At 39.3% G+C, this 18,031-nt stretch overlaps 1 long non-coding RNA gene and 1 pseudogene across 2 annotated transcripts in view; one reads left to right on the forward strand and one right to left on the reverse strand.

The window, feature by feature from the left end:
• Positions 1-18,031, reverse strand: part of LOC132372660 (uncharacterized) — a 520,205-nt gene that overhangs the window by 443,404 nt on the left and 58,770 nt on the right. The gene's annotated exons all lie outside the window — the stretch shown is intronic.
• LOC132372798 (ribitol-5-phosphate xylosyltransferase 1-like) lies at positions 10,145-11,312 on the forward strand (annotated as a pseudogene).

An 18,031-nucleotide genomic window follows, 5' to 3' on the forward strand; every position in this document is an offset into this window, starting at 1 on the left:
TTTTTTAATTTTTAAGTATCCAGGAAAAAAAAAAGAACAAGAAATTATGAAACAAAAAGAGGCAGAAGCAAAACAGGAGAAGGTTGATATGAAAAAGAAAATATCAGCGAATAACTTTTTCAAGAGAGCTCTATGCATGGTATGTTTCATGAGCCCTTACGCATCTGTCATTCTGCCATGTTTACACCTGAAAAACAACTTGGCTGAGTATAAGATTCTCAAGCTATACCTTTTATCCCCCAAATGTATAGTCATCATTCCATTTCCTTCTGCCATTTATCTTTGCAGGAAAGAAGGCTAAGGCCAATCTGTATATTTTTCTTTAATAGATTTGCAAGGGGGCAAGGGAGGCTCTCTGGATGCATCTGAGGTTCTTTCATCTTTGCAGTTCAAAGAATTTGTACCATTGTGTCTAAGTATGGTTTTCTTTTCATTCATTTTGCTGGTACAGATTGAGTCCTTTTCATGTTTATTTATCTGGTATTGCTTCTATATCAGCCAGTGTTCAACTGTGGAAAACACAACCCACAAGTTTAAGCAGACAGAGATTTATTACAAGGTATTAAATTATTTACTAAATTGCCAGGAAAACGGAAAAAAAGGACTCTAGACCTGTGTTGTCCAATACAGGAGCCACAGACGGCTGAGTGCTTGAAATGTGGCTAGTCTCAGGTAAGATACGCATCAGTACGTGATATATTGACTGCATGCGGAAATTATACTATTTTTGGATATATTGGGTTAAACAAGATATATTATTAAAATTAATGTCACCTATTTCTTTGGACTTCAACTGCAGCTACTAGAAAAGTTTAAACGATGTACGTGTGTTCTTACATGTCTATAGGATAGTGCTGCTCTAGACTGACCTTCCATGAGTGACGCCCAGATGCACGTCTGAGAACTGGGCTGCCAGTACAGCCGCTGCTCCAGCCCCCACAGGGCAGCGTAGAGTCAGGAGGCTTCTGCCAAGACAAGAGTCGTTGCCACACCGGCTGGCTCCAAAACTCTGCCGCCTCTGCCCCCACCAGGAAGCTGACCGCCGAATTGGAAAGCTGCCTCCAGAGTTGCCTCTGCCATAATCAGCGCCAGCAAACTGGATGCCTCTGACCTCCCTACCTGCTTCTCTCCCACATGACTCACTTCTAAATCCAGTCTCACTTGAGTGCGTCATCTTGGAAGAACCTAAATCATATTCGAAACTGCAGGCAACTGTGGGAAGAGTGGGACTTGGCTCTGCATACTACTAGAGGGTTGGAATGCGTTTTGAGCAAGCAACTCTGCGGTAACTAGCACTGCTTCCATTAAAATCGCTCGTTTCTTCATTATGAACACAAATCCTTCTTGGATTCAATCACTGTAGGTCTACTATGTGCTTTCCCATTATCCTTCTCTTCAGTCTAGGAAAACCTCTCAAGTTTCCTCTCAATGTTACCACTTCCATTTTCTACAGTATTAGTTTGGCTCCTTAATACTTCCAATTAGGATTTTAATTTTCCTAATAAATATTAGTTTCCTCAGAATTCTATGATAAAGAGTACAAAACTGGAAGTTATAGAAATGTATAGCTAGGGGCCCCAACCAAGTCTAGGGATGCTGTTCTTTTTTCTTTATTCAACAGTAGTTTTTTCCCTAGACCCCATGTCTTGTTTCATTTTATTGTTTGCTTATCTTTGAAAGAAAAGAGATTAACACTTCATTGGTATTTGCCAAGTATGTATTATCCCATTCTCTGTCCTTCGCCCTCAAACCAAAGGCCAATCAGTTTCGCATTGAACAAGTTGGATTTATTACCAGTTGTGGTACGACAGAATTATGACATGGGGAACCACAGGGCAATTCAGTACGAGGATGTAGAAAGAACGTATTTTTGGATTTGGGCTTTGATTGGGTGATGTGGCGAATTAGGCAGTGTCAGAAAGCCAGGACAATTTTATCACTGGGTATCTTAGTAAGTCTTATTTATAGGGAGGGCAGAATGGAGCAAGGTGGAAGGTATAATTGACAAGGAAACAGCCATTACTCATTTTAGCTGGCAGAGGCTTCTTGGTATTTTGTGACTTGGACAATGTTCAATGGACATAATTACCAAGTGCTCTTTGTTTTGGCTTTGAAGCATCCTGGTCATGGAGTGGCCCTGTCTGATGCTGATGTCCTGTGAAACTACTTATGTCCAACCAGAGCACATCAAAACTTAACTGAGCACAGGCCAGCTTATAATGACACCAAGGGCTAGTTCCTGAATGTCAGGGACTGCTTTTCTCCTTCGCATCACTTAGGTGCTACTATAACTCCACTCTGAAATCCGCTTCTGGAGAGAAAGCTGTTGACAGTTCCTTGGCCCAATTCCCAGGATCAAGCAGAAATTCATCTAGTGTTACTGCATCTCCATTGTTGGTTCTCTCACTCTCTGAACAGATGCAAAGTGTCCTAGCTTTAACTCATACTAGGGCTCATCTCCAAGAGGAAATGCACCAATCCCAATCCCTTCATGCTTTCCTGCCATTCATCTCTGGAAATTACAGATTATGAGAGTATGAGGAAAGAGAGCTACCCATGGGAACTGTGAAGAGAGAAATATTCCAGGCCTCTCCTCCAGCAATACCCACACTGTACAGGTAAGGTCAAAACATACCCTGCATTTTGAACCAGGGTACAGGCAGTAGAAGACTGAAAAATAGTCCTTTGAGAATTTTTTTAAATTTTTTTTTTTACTGAAGTATAGTTGATGTACAATCTTATATAATTACAGGTGTATGGTATAGTGATTCACAGTTTTTAAGGTTATATTCCGTTTATAATTGTTATAAAATATTGGCTATATTCCCCATGTTATACAATATATGCTTGTAGCTTATTTTATACATAATAGTTTGTACCTCTTATTATTTTTAAACAAAAATACTTCCTCTATTTCAGGCCACATCGCATTTCTCAATCCATTTCCTCTGGCTGTTCAGTAAATGAAAGTTCTCCCAGATTCTGCCAATACATTAAAAGTTTATTCTAGTTTTAGAAAATGTATTGCCTTTTCTTTTTTGGAGAAGATATACCAGGAACTTGTAGCCAGGCACCATGATTTTCAATTGGAAACTTGTCAATCCAAATTTGTATTGAAAACATTCTTACCTTGTCCAGCTTTCCATGCCCAAAGATATCTCTGAGAAAGATACCAAACTTGTCTTAGCAACTCACACAGGAGTCTGGATCACCCACTGAAGTTCACTAAAAATGGCTATTTAATTAGCATGTCTAACTACTGCCTGCTTATCTTCATAAAAACGAACCAAATGTTAATGTAATCTTGGCCTGCTGAGATAGGACACAGAATGTGGAGAATGATACGTGATTTTTCTCTGTTCAGGCACCACATAGACAAATAGAGAGACCCACATCTACACCTGTATATACAGCTGGAGCTTGTTTGGGATACAGTGATCCATGTGTGAGATGACTTAAAACCACGTCATATGGGTAACAGTTAATGGACCTGAAGATGGCCATCCTAAAGAAGAGAGGATTTGGTGGCAGGAATGGGGGATGGGGCTTCAGGGCAAGTAGAAATATAATGGTCTTCAAATATTTGAAGGCCGTCAGGTAGAAGGATTATTTTAAAGGCAAGGATCAGGTAAGGACCAGAATCAATAAGTGGCAGCTTTAAGAAAGAGAATCACTGTTATGAACTTCCTTATAGAGCTGGGCCCCATTAAAACAGACTGTCACTAGAGGTGTCTTCTTACCAAAGAAACTGATTAGCAGGGATTTTTATAGAGGGGATTCAAGAATCTACTGGGTGATTCATCTAGAGGACCTTTAATGTCTTTTCCAATCTTAAAATTTAATGATACAGAGAAAGACTAAGGAGGAGACCGTGGATAGTAAATGTAATGTGGGATTGCAATTTGGATTCCGGCCAGAAAAAGAACATTCATGGGGAACCTGGCAAACTCAGATAATGTCTATAGATTAGTTAATAGTATTGTATCAATGTTAATTTCCTGGTTTTGATCATTACACTATGGTTATATCAATATAAGACGTTAACATTAGCAGAAGCTGAGGAATGAGTATCTGGGAACTCTCTGTACTATTTTTGCGACTTTTCTGTCGTTATAACATCATTTCAAAATAAAAACTTTTAAAATATTAAACAGAAATATTAAAAACTTCAGAAAAACAAAGAGTCCATAATACCAAAGTTCCAGAGAATAGTCTATTACCTACCTATCCCTCAGGCCCAGCCTTCCTGTAATTTTCCTAAAATTATTGTTTATTTAATCAGTTTACCAGACGGGTTAAAGTTGATGGTGTACACCAGATAATAGTTTTATTTTTCTCTAATCACTCCTTCCCAACATGTTCTGTCAAATCATCCTTCCCCACCTCTGGGCAATATCTCAGGCCTACCCCACAGATTTTTTAACTTACTTTCAAGAATTAAAACTCATTAGGGAATTCCCTGGCAGCCCAGTGGTGAGGACTCTGTACTTCCACTGCTTGGCGGGGGTTTGATCCCCGGTCTGGGAACTAAGATCCCGCATGCCGCTTTTCACAGCCCAAAAAAAAAAAAAAAAACTCATTGAAAAGTCCTGTTTAAAACTTTAATCACATACTCAAATCAGAGTCCCCCATCACCATACCCCAGCTCCACCCCAACCTAAGGCATCGTGACTACAGCCTACAGCACGGAAAGGAAGTACTTTACTGTCTATCTTTCCTCCATCTCCTTCACTCTCCTTCCCCTCCCACTGCTGCTTCCGGCTTCTCCAGGGTCAAAGCATGGGGCAGGGGGATTAGAGGAAAAGAAGCAAGTGTTTCTTTCATGGCTGGTACTGTTACAACACAGCAGACCCTGGTCTTGAGGTAGGAGCACATTTGCTGGCTCTCCAGTGGGGTCATTTGTGGGGCTTTCAAAGGCTCACTCTGCGGACTACCCGCCTGAAAAACCCCCTTCAAAGCAAATGCTCTCTCCCACTTCTCCCAGAAGTTTCTTGCAAACTGCTCAGCTCCTACTCAGAAATATATCACAGAGCAGCTTATTGCTGGGGTCCCTTCAGCCCACCAGCAATGCTCCTGGTTCAAGGCCAGCTATCTTCCATTGTAACTCCTGGAAGACGCATGTCCTCACCCTTAGAAATTCTGGTAGCGCAGACGTGCTCACTGTTGCCCTCTTCACTCATTTTGGGATCACTGTTTGTTCTGACCAGCCTCCCGCATTCCAGACTCATCAGGCAGGAAGCAAGCACCAGGTCCCATTCATTCATATCCCTAAATTCCAAAGACACACATCCATTTCTCCATGAATTCTCCACCCTGCTCTATTTCAATCCCAGGGTACCACTGGAGCCCCAATTCTCTCACCTCATAAGAAGAGAAAGGGAAATGCCACAGTACTGTCCACTACCCCAGAGAGTCTTTAATCAAACCCTTTCTCCTGCATGAGTTGGAGGTATGTGATGGAAGGTTGATACCAGTTTTGCTGTCTTTTCACAATTTCTGCATGCATATGGCAGCGCTAGTACACCATTCAGAAATCTGGGGATAATTATCACTTTTTGTTCTCAGCACTGGGGCTTCAGATGAAATATCAAGACACCATGAAAAATTCCATTTGATATCCTGTTACACTTAAAACACACCATGACACCTTCCATATAAACCCTCAGCCCTCAGCAGGGCTATCTGCAGACTACACAATGAGAAACAGAGAAGCTGTGACTATTGGCACAGTGCTGCATCTGGGCTGCTCAGATAAGACTTTTGGAAAGATTCAAACCACAGCCTTTTGCAATGGTTACACAATCACTTCCGGCCCACTGCCATGCTGAATTCATTCCAGAAAACTGAACATTCCTTAAGAGACTATCCGAAAACTAAAGTAGAAAGGGTTGTAATTGATGTGTAGAAATATCCTTTAGGGGACTGAAAATATAGGAGAAGAAAAGACTCAATTAGGACAAAATAGCTTTATACAGTTAAAGGCCATTCTGCAGAGAAGAGAATTAATAAATCATTTTGAATCATCCCAAGGAAGATGTTATAGAAGCCACAGAGAAGCCAGTTTTGGGCCCAATAATATTCGTTCATTCACTCATTCATTCACTGACTTCCTGCTTTGCTCCAGGATCTGAGTTGGGGCTGGTGTTGCCATGGTAATAAGATTTGGTCCTTGCCTTCAAGGAGCTCAAAGAAAATCTCCATAATGGAATAAACACGGGAAGTAGTACAATCCCCCCTGGATCCCATACTTGTATATCCTGGATCCAATACTTGTATATCCTGGATGACAGTGAGGAGAGATGATTCAAAATTCAGGAGTGGGAGGAAAGAAGCAATGAAAGAGCTGACCTTTAGATTCCCTCCAACCCACCTAAAGCTGAAGTTCTACCTATGCTCTGGAAGGCGTAGACATAAGGCATGATGTCCTGCTGGCAATTTGCATAAAATAGAATGAGAAAGTGAAGGAACTGACTTGGTTGCAGAAATTAATTTCAGACCAGAAAAAGGAGCAAAAATATACAGAGCCCGACATGAGGGATGTGTTCATCAAAATGCAGAGGACACTCAGTAACAGGATTTCCATCAAGGAGTCCTAGTCCAGCAGAGGAATTCAGGTAGCTAGTGAGTAACGGAAATGCTTAGAAATGGTCTATATGTGCTTGTACTGAAGCACAGAACAAGGGACAAAGATTTACAAAACTTGTCCAACAATATTAAATGGGACGTTTCCTGCCTCTACACTGTGACTGAGGGAGTGAGGGTGCTTAAATAATGTGCTGGACACACCAAGACATCCACCTCTAGCTTATATACAAGAAAGAGTGCCAACAAGATTGTTAGTCCCATGGTGTAGAAAATTACACCACTGCCCTCCCAAACCGTGTAGGAGGAGCTTCCAGAAAAGCAACAGTTTGCCATGTGAGGTAACATATTCACAGGTTCCAGGGCTTAAGGCATGCACATCTGTGGGGGGCATTTTTCTGCCTACCACTAGAGGGTTTGATCTGTGTTTCCTAGAGTTTGGGGAACACAGAGACTGGTGCCTGATTCTCACTTAGTAAAGTCCAAAGGGGAGAGGCCGGCTGGAGCTATCTGTGATGGACAGCAAAGAGAGAACACTGTACTTCTAGGATTTAGAGAGGCAACATGCCAGGTAACCTGTGGGCTAAACGGATGTTGCAGAGGAGAGCCAGGCTAGAGCCTCCTTGAAAGTACCCCATCTAAGAACACTGCCCACCAGGGTCCAGATTGCCTCAGCAGAAAGGTTACACAGTGTGAACTGCTGGAGTAGGGTTGAGGGCATGACACAAGAGAGCAGCAAGAGACTACCTCTCCCACGTCAGGAAATGTTTCAACCTCAGAGGTCTCCAACAGGGTGTCCCCAAAGAACCAACAAAAGCACCCTATTTGATAAATGGTCAGTATTTGGATGTCGACTATGCAGAGGGTTTTTGCAGACTAACACCAACTAGGTTTATTTTAAAAAGTCCCTCAACTTCTAGCCCCTCCTCGCTACCTAACCCTGGAGCATCTAGCAAGTAGATGCAAGAGGAAGAAAGAGGAAGAAAGAAAAGGCAGACATTGCCTCCCCCCCTTCCCACTTCAAGACTCTGGGAGGACATGGAAGGAGAATCTTTTAATAGACATGTGATAGAAGTCTTGATTGGGCTAGAATTTTTAATAACTGAAACTGCTCTAATCCCCCATGTCCAGAAAAACAAAAACCTGAGCCACCATCCAGGAGCTTGGAATGGAGTTTATTTAAAGGTTTTATTTGAAGGCAGTGGTAAGAAAGAATAAAGTTGTTTCCTCCTGGCAGAGCACCCAAAGCCAGTACATCCAATATACTGATCACATTTGGGGGTTGGGGCCTATCTAGGATCCTTTAAAAATCTGAATACTGCCCAACAGATGTGCACTTGCTCAACAAAAAACTGTAGACACATAAAAGAGAACCACCAATCCATCTCAGAGAGGCTAGAGCAGTCTTTGATGGATGAGATTCTGCCCAGAGACTTACCTATGCAATGGCACCTAAACTTCCCTGGAAGGGTCAGCTCTATACTGTACTTTGTTTTGTTTAATGTCAGACTTGATTTAGGGCTTGACAAGTGAGTCTAGTTTTAAGCGAGGAAAGGAGGGAAAGCATTCCAGGAGGAAAGCATTACGCAAAGAAAGCGCTATAGACTGAATGTTTGTGTTCCCCCAAAATTTGTATGTTGAAACCTAATCCCCAATATGATGGTATCTGGAGGTGAGGCCTTTGGGAGGTGATTAGGCCATGAGGGTGGAGCCCTCAAGAATGGGATTAGTGCCCCTATAAAGTGACCCCAAAGAGCCCCCTTGCCCTTCCACCATGTGAGGACATCTATGAATCAGGAAGCAGGCTCTCCCCAGACACCAAATCTGCCTTGATCTTGGACTTCCCAGCCTCCAGAACTGTGAGAAATAAATTTCCGTTGTCAATAAGCCACCCAGTCTATCATATTCTGTTCTAGCAGCCGGAACAGATTGACAGAAGGAAAGCAATGGGATAGCAGGTGGGAATGAACAGGGCAACTGCAAGGAAAAGAGACCAGAGGTACTTGACTAGAGCAAAAGATGAGTGTCCAGGAAGCAAGAATAAGAAAGTTACCTAAGCAGGGCAGAGTCTTTAAAGATGGCAAAAGAAGTTTGGGTTGTTGCAATGTATAAAAAAGAACCATTAGAGTTTCTGAGACTGAGAATTGGCACATAAAAGTGTTTTCTTCTGTTAATGAAAATAAGCAAAATGGGTTAGAAGAGAGGAGTGGGGGTGAGAACAGCTCAGGATCTGCTGCCGAATTCCTATGGTGACTCTGCTTTTTGAACAGAAGTTGGGACCTGTGATCAGACAAGTAGGATGCACCTTAGATCAACAAAAAAGAATATCTGAATTAAGGATATCCCAGAAAATCTCTGGTTATTGTACGTACAGGCATGTAGCAATGAGGAGGTGTGATTTCTTAACCCCTCCTTCTTTGTTATAACATGTTGCAAGATGAGATCTCCCCAATCCTTCTGAAACTGGCCACTTTGGGGACACGCAGGAAGTTATTTAGCAACAGTTGCACCATTGTGAGATTTCATTCTTTTCCAAAGCTATGCATTAGTTAGACTTCTACTTACAACCATTCATCTCAAGCAACCAAAACAAAACAAAATTATTCTGAATGTGAATAAACTAGTTGGCTACCTCCATGAAGCTAGATTTCTCAGAAGTGCCACGCTCCCTTCTTCATTCTTATTGCACAGTTGGGTGTCGTGGGTGGGTACCAGCCATGCCAACAGTATTAATACTTCTCAGGAAGGACAGTATAATTCCTCTCTGGGAAAACGTTTCTCACACACACACACTCCATTTAACAATACAACTATTAGATAACTAATAAGGACCTACTGTATAGCACAGGGAACTCTACTCAATTCTCTGTAGTGACCTATACGGGAAAAGAATCTAAAAAAGTGGATGTAATGGCGGACTCCGGGAGGGCTCCCACAAAGGAGTACTTCCCAGAACTTCTGCTGCCAGTGTCCTTGTCCCCGCGGTGAGCCACAGCCACCCCTCACCTCTGCAGGAGACCCTCCAACATTAGCAGTCCTGTTGAAGTCCTTCAATCAAGTCCTGCTAGCCTTCAAAGTCTGATTCTCTGGGAATTCCTCTTCTCGTTGCCAGACCCCCAGGTTGGGAAGCCTGACGTGGGGCTCAGAACCTTCACTCCAATAACTGCTGGACCATAGCGGATGAGAGAATATGGAGCAGACTTGGACCCAAGCCATAGACTAAAACCAAGCCCAGCCAATCCCAGCCTCAATCAGCTGAACCCCAGATGAAAACTGAAGGAAGGTTCAATCACAAATAGTTACATAAATGCAAATCCAAGTAACCTGCACTTCTTGGCCCTGAAGATAATGGCCCAGCATCAAAGCCACAGGAAGGGCACTGAGGTGATAATGATGATGAGATGAGCAATGGCATGTGCACATGGGAAGATGTTCATAGGAGGCTTCTTAAAACACAGAGCATCTTTTCCAGCCTTCTTTACCTATGTGCAAGTTCAGTGATAAGGAATGTGCCCTCTACTTATAATTCATCATTGAATGGTTCTGGATGAGAAGGAAATAATTGGGAACCTTCTGGAAAAAACAATCTACTTTGAGAAGTGAAGAATGGAATCCTTGGGAAGAAGATGAAAAAAATGAGCAAAAACACAGACTTCAGAGATTAAGTAAGTCCACAAAAGAGAAAAAAGACTTCCATGTACAAATCTGGGGCAAAGCTGCCATTGGTTTGTATTTGGGAGCATATTTTTGAAGGTTTACTTGAGCCCACTGATGTGACTGCTCAGCGGAGAGAAGGAAATTTAGTTGTTGGAAGAACACATTACAGCTTCATCACTGGTCCAGCTGTGGTCCCCGGGTACTTCTCTGTTGATGAGAATAATGTGGTACTCGTTCTAAATGGAAGAGAAAAAGCAAAGGTCTTTTTTGCCACCCAGGGGTTACTTTATCCACAAAATTTAGTGCAAACTCAAAAACTCCAGCATCTTGTTGTTAACAGTTTTGGTTGCAAATGAACATTGTAATAATGAATGGATAAACCAATTTCTCAAAAGAAATGGAGGCTCTGTGGAACTGCTTTTCATAATATATGACAGCCCCTGGATTAATAACATGGATGTTTTTCAATGGCCTTTAGGAGTAGCAACATACAGTAATTTTCCTGTGGTGGAGGCGAATTGGTCAATGCTGCATATGAAAGGCCATACTTGTGTAATATCGTAGGAACCATTTATGAAAATTCATCCAGACAAGCACTAATGAACATTTTGAAACAAGATGGGAATGATAAGCTTTGTTGGGTTTCAGCAACAGAACAGTGGCAGCCTCAAGAAACAAATGAAAGCCTTAAGAATTATCAAGATGCTCTGCTTCAGAGTGATCTCACATTGCGCCCAGCAGGAGGAAACACGGAGTGTTACAGAATATATAAGTCTTGCTCCTATGGCTTCGTTCCCGTGGTAGAAGACATAATGACAGCTGGCAGCTGTGGAAATTCATCTGTTTACCATAATGCTCCTCTGCAGTTACTCAAGTCCATGAATGCTCCCTTTATCTTTATTAAGAACTGGAAGGAACTTCCTATTTTAGAAAAAGAGAAAACTATAATTTTACAAGAAAAGATTCAAAGAAGAAAAAGGTTACTTCACTGGTATCAATACTTCAAAGCAGAGCTAAAAGTGAGATTTATTAATATTGTGGAAAGTTCATTTTTAAAGAATAATAAAGGTTAACTAATTCAAAAATTAATTAAAAAATTTAAAAGTGGATATATGTTTATGTATAACTGATTCACCTTGCTATACAGCAGAAACTAACACAATGTTGTAATTCAACTATACTTCAATAAAAATTAAAAAAAAAAAAAAACAAGTATTGTATAACCTTAGCTCTCTCTGTCTTGATTTCTTTACTCAACTCCCACTACCATTAAGTTCCCCTCCATGCACTACAGCCACATGAGGTTGACATTAAGTTTGACATAATTTTCTAAGTTTTGAAGCAGTAGAAGAAACTACAAATGACAGGACCAATCATTTTATCATTAAAAATTCAAAATTTGTGCTAAAAATTTTTTTTAAATGGAAAGAAACACAAGGGACAAAATAATATTTATAGTAATTAAATAAGCAAAGGGTTAATACCTACGTTAAAATGCACTTGTGAAAATTTCATAAGAACTCTATTAAGGCTCCCTGGACACAAATGAATATATGGCATAATCAAAGAGTTTGCATCCAAAAATAGAAATTATAATTAGTAGACACAATATGGGGGAATGTTCAATCCACCTAATAATCAAAGAAATAATCATTGAAATAACAACAAGGCACCACTTTATACCAATGTGATTTCAAATTAGAATACCCAGATGAGGTAGTGCACTTGTACCTGCATAGACTAAAAAGGTATGATAATGATTTTTGAAAGAAGAATTAACATAGTAAAGAACTATTAAAATGTTAATGTCCTTTGATTCAGAAATATTATTTCCATTGACTTATTCTAAGAAAATAATGCAAAAGTTTTTCCTAAACTTACATAAAGATTGGCAATATTACAATACTAAAACAAAAAAAACAAAACAAACCTGGGCTGTCTGCCTTATAAGTTTGGAAATGGTGAATAAACAATGTTCCACCTAATTAATAGAACAAAAGAATCCTTAAAACAAATGAGAACAGATTGATTCTGGGGTAGCAGGAATGTGAGTGAATTTTTCTCTTTTATTTAAAGTTCCATTGATGTTGCTATAATAATGTTTGTATAGTTAATTTCTTTCTTAATCAGTGTGCTACTATGGTACCCATGATAAAGAACATTCCTCTCTTCTTTCCTCTCCTTTTGCCCTTCTCTGTAGCGTTGGCAATTCAAAACAATCATTAAGTAATCCTCAGTTTACATTATAAATGCTCCATAGAAAGACACCTCAAAACATGCGATCTATTAATTTGTCCTTGGATTTCAACTTTCCAGACCAGCCAATTCGGAGTTTCCTACGCCCAGCGAGACTCTTCATTTCTTTATTATCTGTCAATTTATTTCATTTTGCTTCAGGAAATTATCACCCTGAAGTAGCCTGTCTGTATTATTTTACTTCTGAATATAACTAGAAAGCCATCTGTGAAAAGTAGAGATATTTTCCTGAATCATTAAAACTTTACTTTGACAATCAATAAGCACTTTTTAGAGTGACACTGACATTCTGAACTAAGAACTAAGCCCAAAGAACATGACACAGAGTAAGAAGTTTTTCAAATGGGCCCAGTAATATATAAAGCTGCTTTAAAAGGCATTCATTTCAAATCAAAGCAGATCAAAAGTACTAAACAATGGTTTGTTTTGTAAATCATGGTCTACAAGTAGCTTAGAATTTCTCAAGGAAATTGTGCCATTTAAAACGGAATCATCTTTATCCTAACGGGATGTGTTCAACCAATCAAGAGAGGTAATGTCCTTGGGAGACTCAGCAGAGTTAAACAAAAATATCATTACAAGTCTCTTTATACATTTAATATTGAAAAGGAGTAGTAGAGCTGAGACTTTTATATGAGAACACAAAACATTTTGAATTAGATTTTAAAGTGGTCTAAATAATTCAAAATTATAGTTCTCTTACTTGAATACATTTTTTTAATTCATGCAAGATGTTACAATTTTAAAATGTATTTAGAGCCCCAAATGTTATAGTTTCATATCATTTCATGTAATACATGAAAGTTACCACTAATTTTATCACATTACTGATTTTTTTTCATCAAGGAAATGGCCTCTTGGTTATTAAGAGGCCACGTCCATTTCACAGGAATCATGTTTCCACGAGGGAACTTCCACTATAGCAGTGGTTCTCAATCCTTGCTATATATTAGAATTAGCTGGGGCTCTTTAAAAAAATATAGGTTTCACCAAAAGCCTATTCATTCTGAAGGGGTGGAGTGGAGAACTTGCATCAGACTTTATAAAAGCTTCCTCTGAGATCCTAATGTTCATCCAGGGTTGAAATCACTACAATAAACTCATACTTCTATTCTCTCTCCCCACCCCTCACTTACTCATCCCCAAGTGAAAAATTTACCTGCCTTGTGAGTGTTTGGAGTATAACATACATTGGTTCTTGTTCCTCCACTGGGTAGCATTAATGCTTTAAAAAGCAGTACACCATTTCTTACACAGTTAAACAAATACCATATGATCCAACAGTCACACTGTTGGGAATTTACTCAAGAGAAATGAAAACATAAGTCCACACAAACACCTGTAGACAAATGTTTACAGCAGCTTTATTCATAATAACCAAAAACTTGAAACAACCCAAATGCCCAGCAACTGGCAAACAGATAAACAGTGATACATCCATGCAATGGAATACAACTCAGTGATACTGATAGATGCAACAACATGGAGGCTATGTGCTGTACAATTCCATTTACATAACATTCTAGGGGCAAAACTGTCAGGGCAGAAATCTGATCAGGATTGCCAGGGTCTGGAGGTAAGAGCAGAAAGGAGGGGAGACTGACTGCAAAGGCATAGAGGGAACCTTCTGGGGTGATAGAAAGGCTATACATCTTGATTGTGATGGTGGTTACGTGATTCTATACATATGTCAAAACTCATCCAACTACACATTGGAAATGATAAATTTTACTGTATTTAAATTATATTTCAATTTTTTAAGTACCCAGTTATGTATTTCTTCTCTGTCTGCTCACACAACTGGGGATCACAGAGGGTAAGGCAGAAATTCTGAGTATGCTAGTCACTCTAAACACTCAAACTCTCCCTCAGGCAGGTTAACCCAAGGTCTAGAACCTGGGGAGAGGAAGCCCAAAGGTGAATTCAACCACATTTTCCAATCCACTTTACAACAAGGCTGATATGTCCATCACCTGAATGATCCCTGAATCTACTTCTCAAATAGTTCTAAATTCAGGGGATAAGAGAGGAAGGTAGAAATAATCATCACTCCAACTCCCCTCTCCCCAATATATGGCCATAATGATCAGGAAATCTTGTGAGATCAATACTACACTAAATTAGGGCAATCAAAATAACACATGGAAAGATGAAGGCAGACAGAAGGTCTTAACCTCAGTACTTTTATGAGTATTGACTGTTGTAGGCTGCAACACATTATGCTTTGGCTGACGTTTACAGACACAAAGCCAGTTTCCATTAGCATTAATAAGAAAATTTTTCTGACAGACTTAGATCTAAGCAGGTGTGACTGAATCAAACATTAATTTGCTGGAAAAAAAGTATTTTCATACCATGCAAGACATACAAAACTTCATTATACAGGGTTATTATGCATTGGTGGAATAATTTTTACTCCCTATAAGATATTTATTAGAAAGGACAGTAGACCAGGGGTTGATGTTACATAACACAGTTAAGTGCACATAGATCACAGAGGACTGGCCTTTTAATTAAAGCATCTGGGTATTAACAGGCAGCAAGAGTTCAGCAGACCCAGGTTCTATTCCTATTCTATTCTATTCTAGTTCAAAACTGTTTTGAACTTCAGCAGTTCAAGGGCGAAGGAAAGAATTGAGCGTAAATCTCCTGAAATCATTTGGCTTGTCCATCATAATTTGTTAATTACATAACATATTTTAGAGACTGAAATTCTGGCTTCAAATACAAAAGAGTGAAAAGTGTTTCAATAGATAAACAAAAAGAATTGGAATGCAATGCATGAGCCTTGATGGTTCTCAAAAAACAACCAATAAAACAATAAAAGACATTTTGGAGAAGATGAGGGATATCTGAATATGAACTGAGTATCAGATGATGTTAGGAAATTTGTTCATTTTTTTGGTGTGATAATGATATTGTAGTTATGTAAGAGATTATCCTTATTTTTATGTGATATATGCTAAAATATTAGGGGCAAAGTGTCCTGATTTCCATAATTTGACTTCAGATGGTACAGAAAATTATATACCATATATTTTTTCATATACATATACACATTCATAAACACAAAAATATTTAAATATATGTATACGTATGCATATAAATACACATATAAATATGGATAGACATGGCAAATACAGTTAAATAATATTGTTGAATGTGGGTATATGAGAGTTTATTGTATATTCTTTCAACTTTTCTTTAAATCAAATTTTTCATGATAAATTTAGAGAAGAATGTAAGCATTCTATAGAGGACATGTCATCTTCTTGGCTTTAGGAAGAGAAACAACTCAATGAAATTATAAATCAAAGGTTAAATATAATTTAAACACAACAATGTTATTATACTTATAGTTCAGTGTATACTGAACTATACACTTAAAAATGGTTAAGATGGTAAAGCTTCTGTGCATTTTACCGCAATTTTTTTCTTTTTAGGAGAAAGGGGAAGGACCTAGAGAAAAAGCTAAATCAATATAAAAGGAAAATAGGAAATCTTCAAAGCCAGGCTAGAACACCAAAAAGTAAGAAAGGACAAATATTCCAACCTGTCTATAAACATTATACCAGAAAATGAGAAGATGATACTAAGAGAGGATACCTGGGGTGCAAAGAAACCTTACAGAGGAGGGGCCAAGGTATGGGAGAGAAGCTTGGAGTGAATTGTGTCCCCACCAAAATTCATATATTGGAGTCCTAACCGCCAGTACCTCAGAATGTGACCTTATTTGGAGGTAGGGTCCTTGCAGGTGTAATTTGTTAAATTAAGATGTGGTCACACTGGAGTAGGGTGGACACTTTATTCAATGTGACCACTGTCATATTTGGACACAAGACACAAACACACTTAGGGAGATGATGTGAAGAGACACAAGGAGAAGACGGCCATCTGCAAGCCAAACAGAGAGACCTGGAGCGGATCCTTCCTTCACAGACCTCAAAAGGAACCAGCCTTGCCGAAACGTTGATCTCAGACTCTGGCCTCCAGAATTGAGACAATACATTTCTGTTGTTTTAAGTCACCCAGTTTGCAGTATGTACTTTTGTTACAGCAGCCATAACAAATCAGTACACCCCTCAAAGGAAGCCCAGGTCAGAAAACTGCTCAGAAGCACCCCACTAAAGCTGTTAAAAGTCAATCAGGAATTGGGGAACCATCCTGAAAACTAGGAATGCTACACGAGGTCATTACAGACTATGTGGACAGATTGGAGAGGGAAGACTGAAGCTGTCAGGGCAGAGATCTTAAAACCTTATTAAGTAAGTTTGGCAAGATTAAACAGCTATTTTAAGAAGAGACGCATAGCACAAGGAACTCTACTCAATACTCTGTAATGACCTATATGGGAATAGAATCTAAAAAAGAGTGGATATATGTATATGCATAACTGATTCACTTTGCTGTACACCTGAAACTAACACAACATTGTAAATCAACTATACTTCAATAAAAATTAATTTTAAAAAAACAGACACAGGTATTACTTATGTCCTGAGGAAACAAGCTCGGGAATTTTAGAAAGTAAGGACTTTAAGATGCAAAAAGAGAGAGAGATGGTAAGGGCAAGCCAAGCAAGACAATAATATATTGAGCCCAGGCCTAACCACGTGCTAGTCTGGTGGGAGAATATCTCCTAGGTAGAATTACACATTTTAGGAAGTTGAAGGCAGACAAGATGCATGTCAACAATTAATGCTTTAGGCAAAGCCAGAACTCCTTGATTTCATCTCTCTCATTAGGAGGAAAAGTCACAGTAGAAATATCTAATAGAGTATGTTAGGAAAAGAGATGTCTGGTGTAGGAGAAAAAAAAAAAAGTAAAGAAATAAAGAAAAGAAGAAGTAAAAAGACACTCAGATCCTTCAGTATTAGCCCTGTTTATGAAGAGAAGGTATGGGACAAATTAAGAAGTTAGGTTTTGGTTTTGTTTTGTCTTTTAAACTTAGCTGAGCCTTCCTGGAAGGATTAGAGGAACCATGGAGGAAAATGGACCAGTAAGCCATATCCCATTATTTCAGGCAAAGGTGTAGTGAGGGAAGTGGTTTTGTTCCTCTGAAGTATCAGAAGTTAGTCAAGTCCAGGAAAAAAAAGTCAAAAAACAGGAAAGGCAAGGTCCAAGATAGAACCCACTGTAAAAGTCTGGATTTTCACCAGGCCCCTAGGAATACATCAGAAACAGTAACAACAGTTTCAAGTCAGGGATCGGCTGAAGGAGGCAAAACTCATATGCTTTAGGCTAGAAGTCAGCAAACTTTTCCTGTAAAGGGCCAGCTTTAATAAGTATTTTAGTCTTTGTAAGCCATACCGTCTCAGTTGCCACTATTCAACTGTGCCTTGGGATGTGAAAGATGCCATATGCAGTGCAGAAATGAATGCGCATGGCTGTATTGCAATAAAACTTGATATATGGACATCATGACTGGTTTTCATCTAATTTTCATGTCACAAAATATGATTTTTTCAATCATTTAAATTGTAAAAACCATTACATTTATCAGTGAATGTAATAAATTAGTATTATGTTTCATATA

This window comes from Balaenoptera ricei, chromosome 10 (genome assembly GCF_028023285.1).
Source record: "Balaenoptera ricei isolate mBalRic1 chromosome 10, mBalRic1.hap2, whole genome shotgun sequence".
NCBI classification, from domain to species: Eukaryota; Metazoa; Chordata; class Mammalia; order Artiodactyla; family Balaenopteridae; genus Balaenoptera; species Balaenoptera ricei.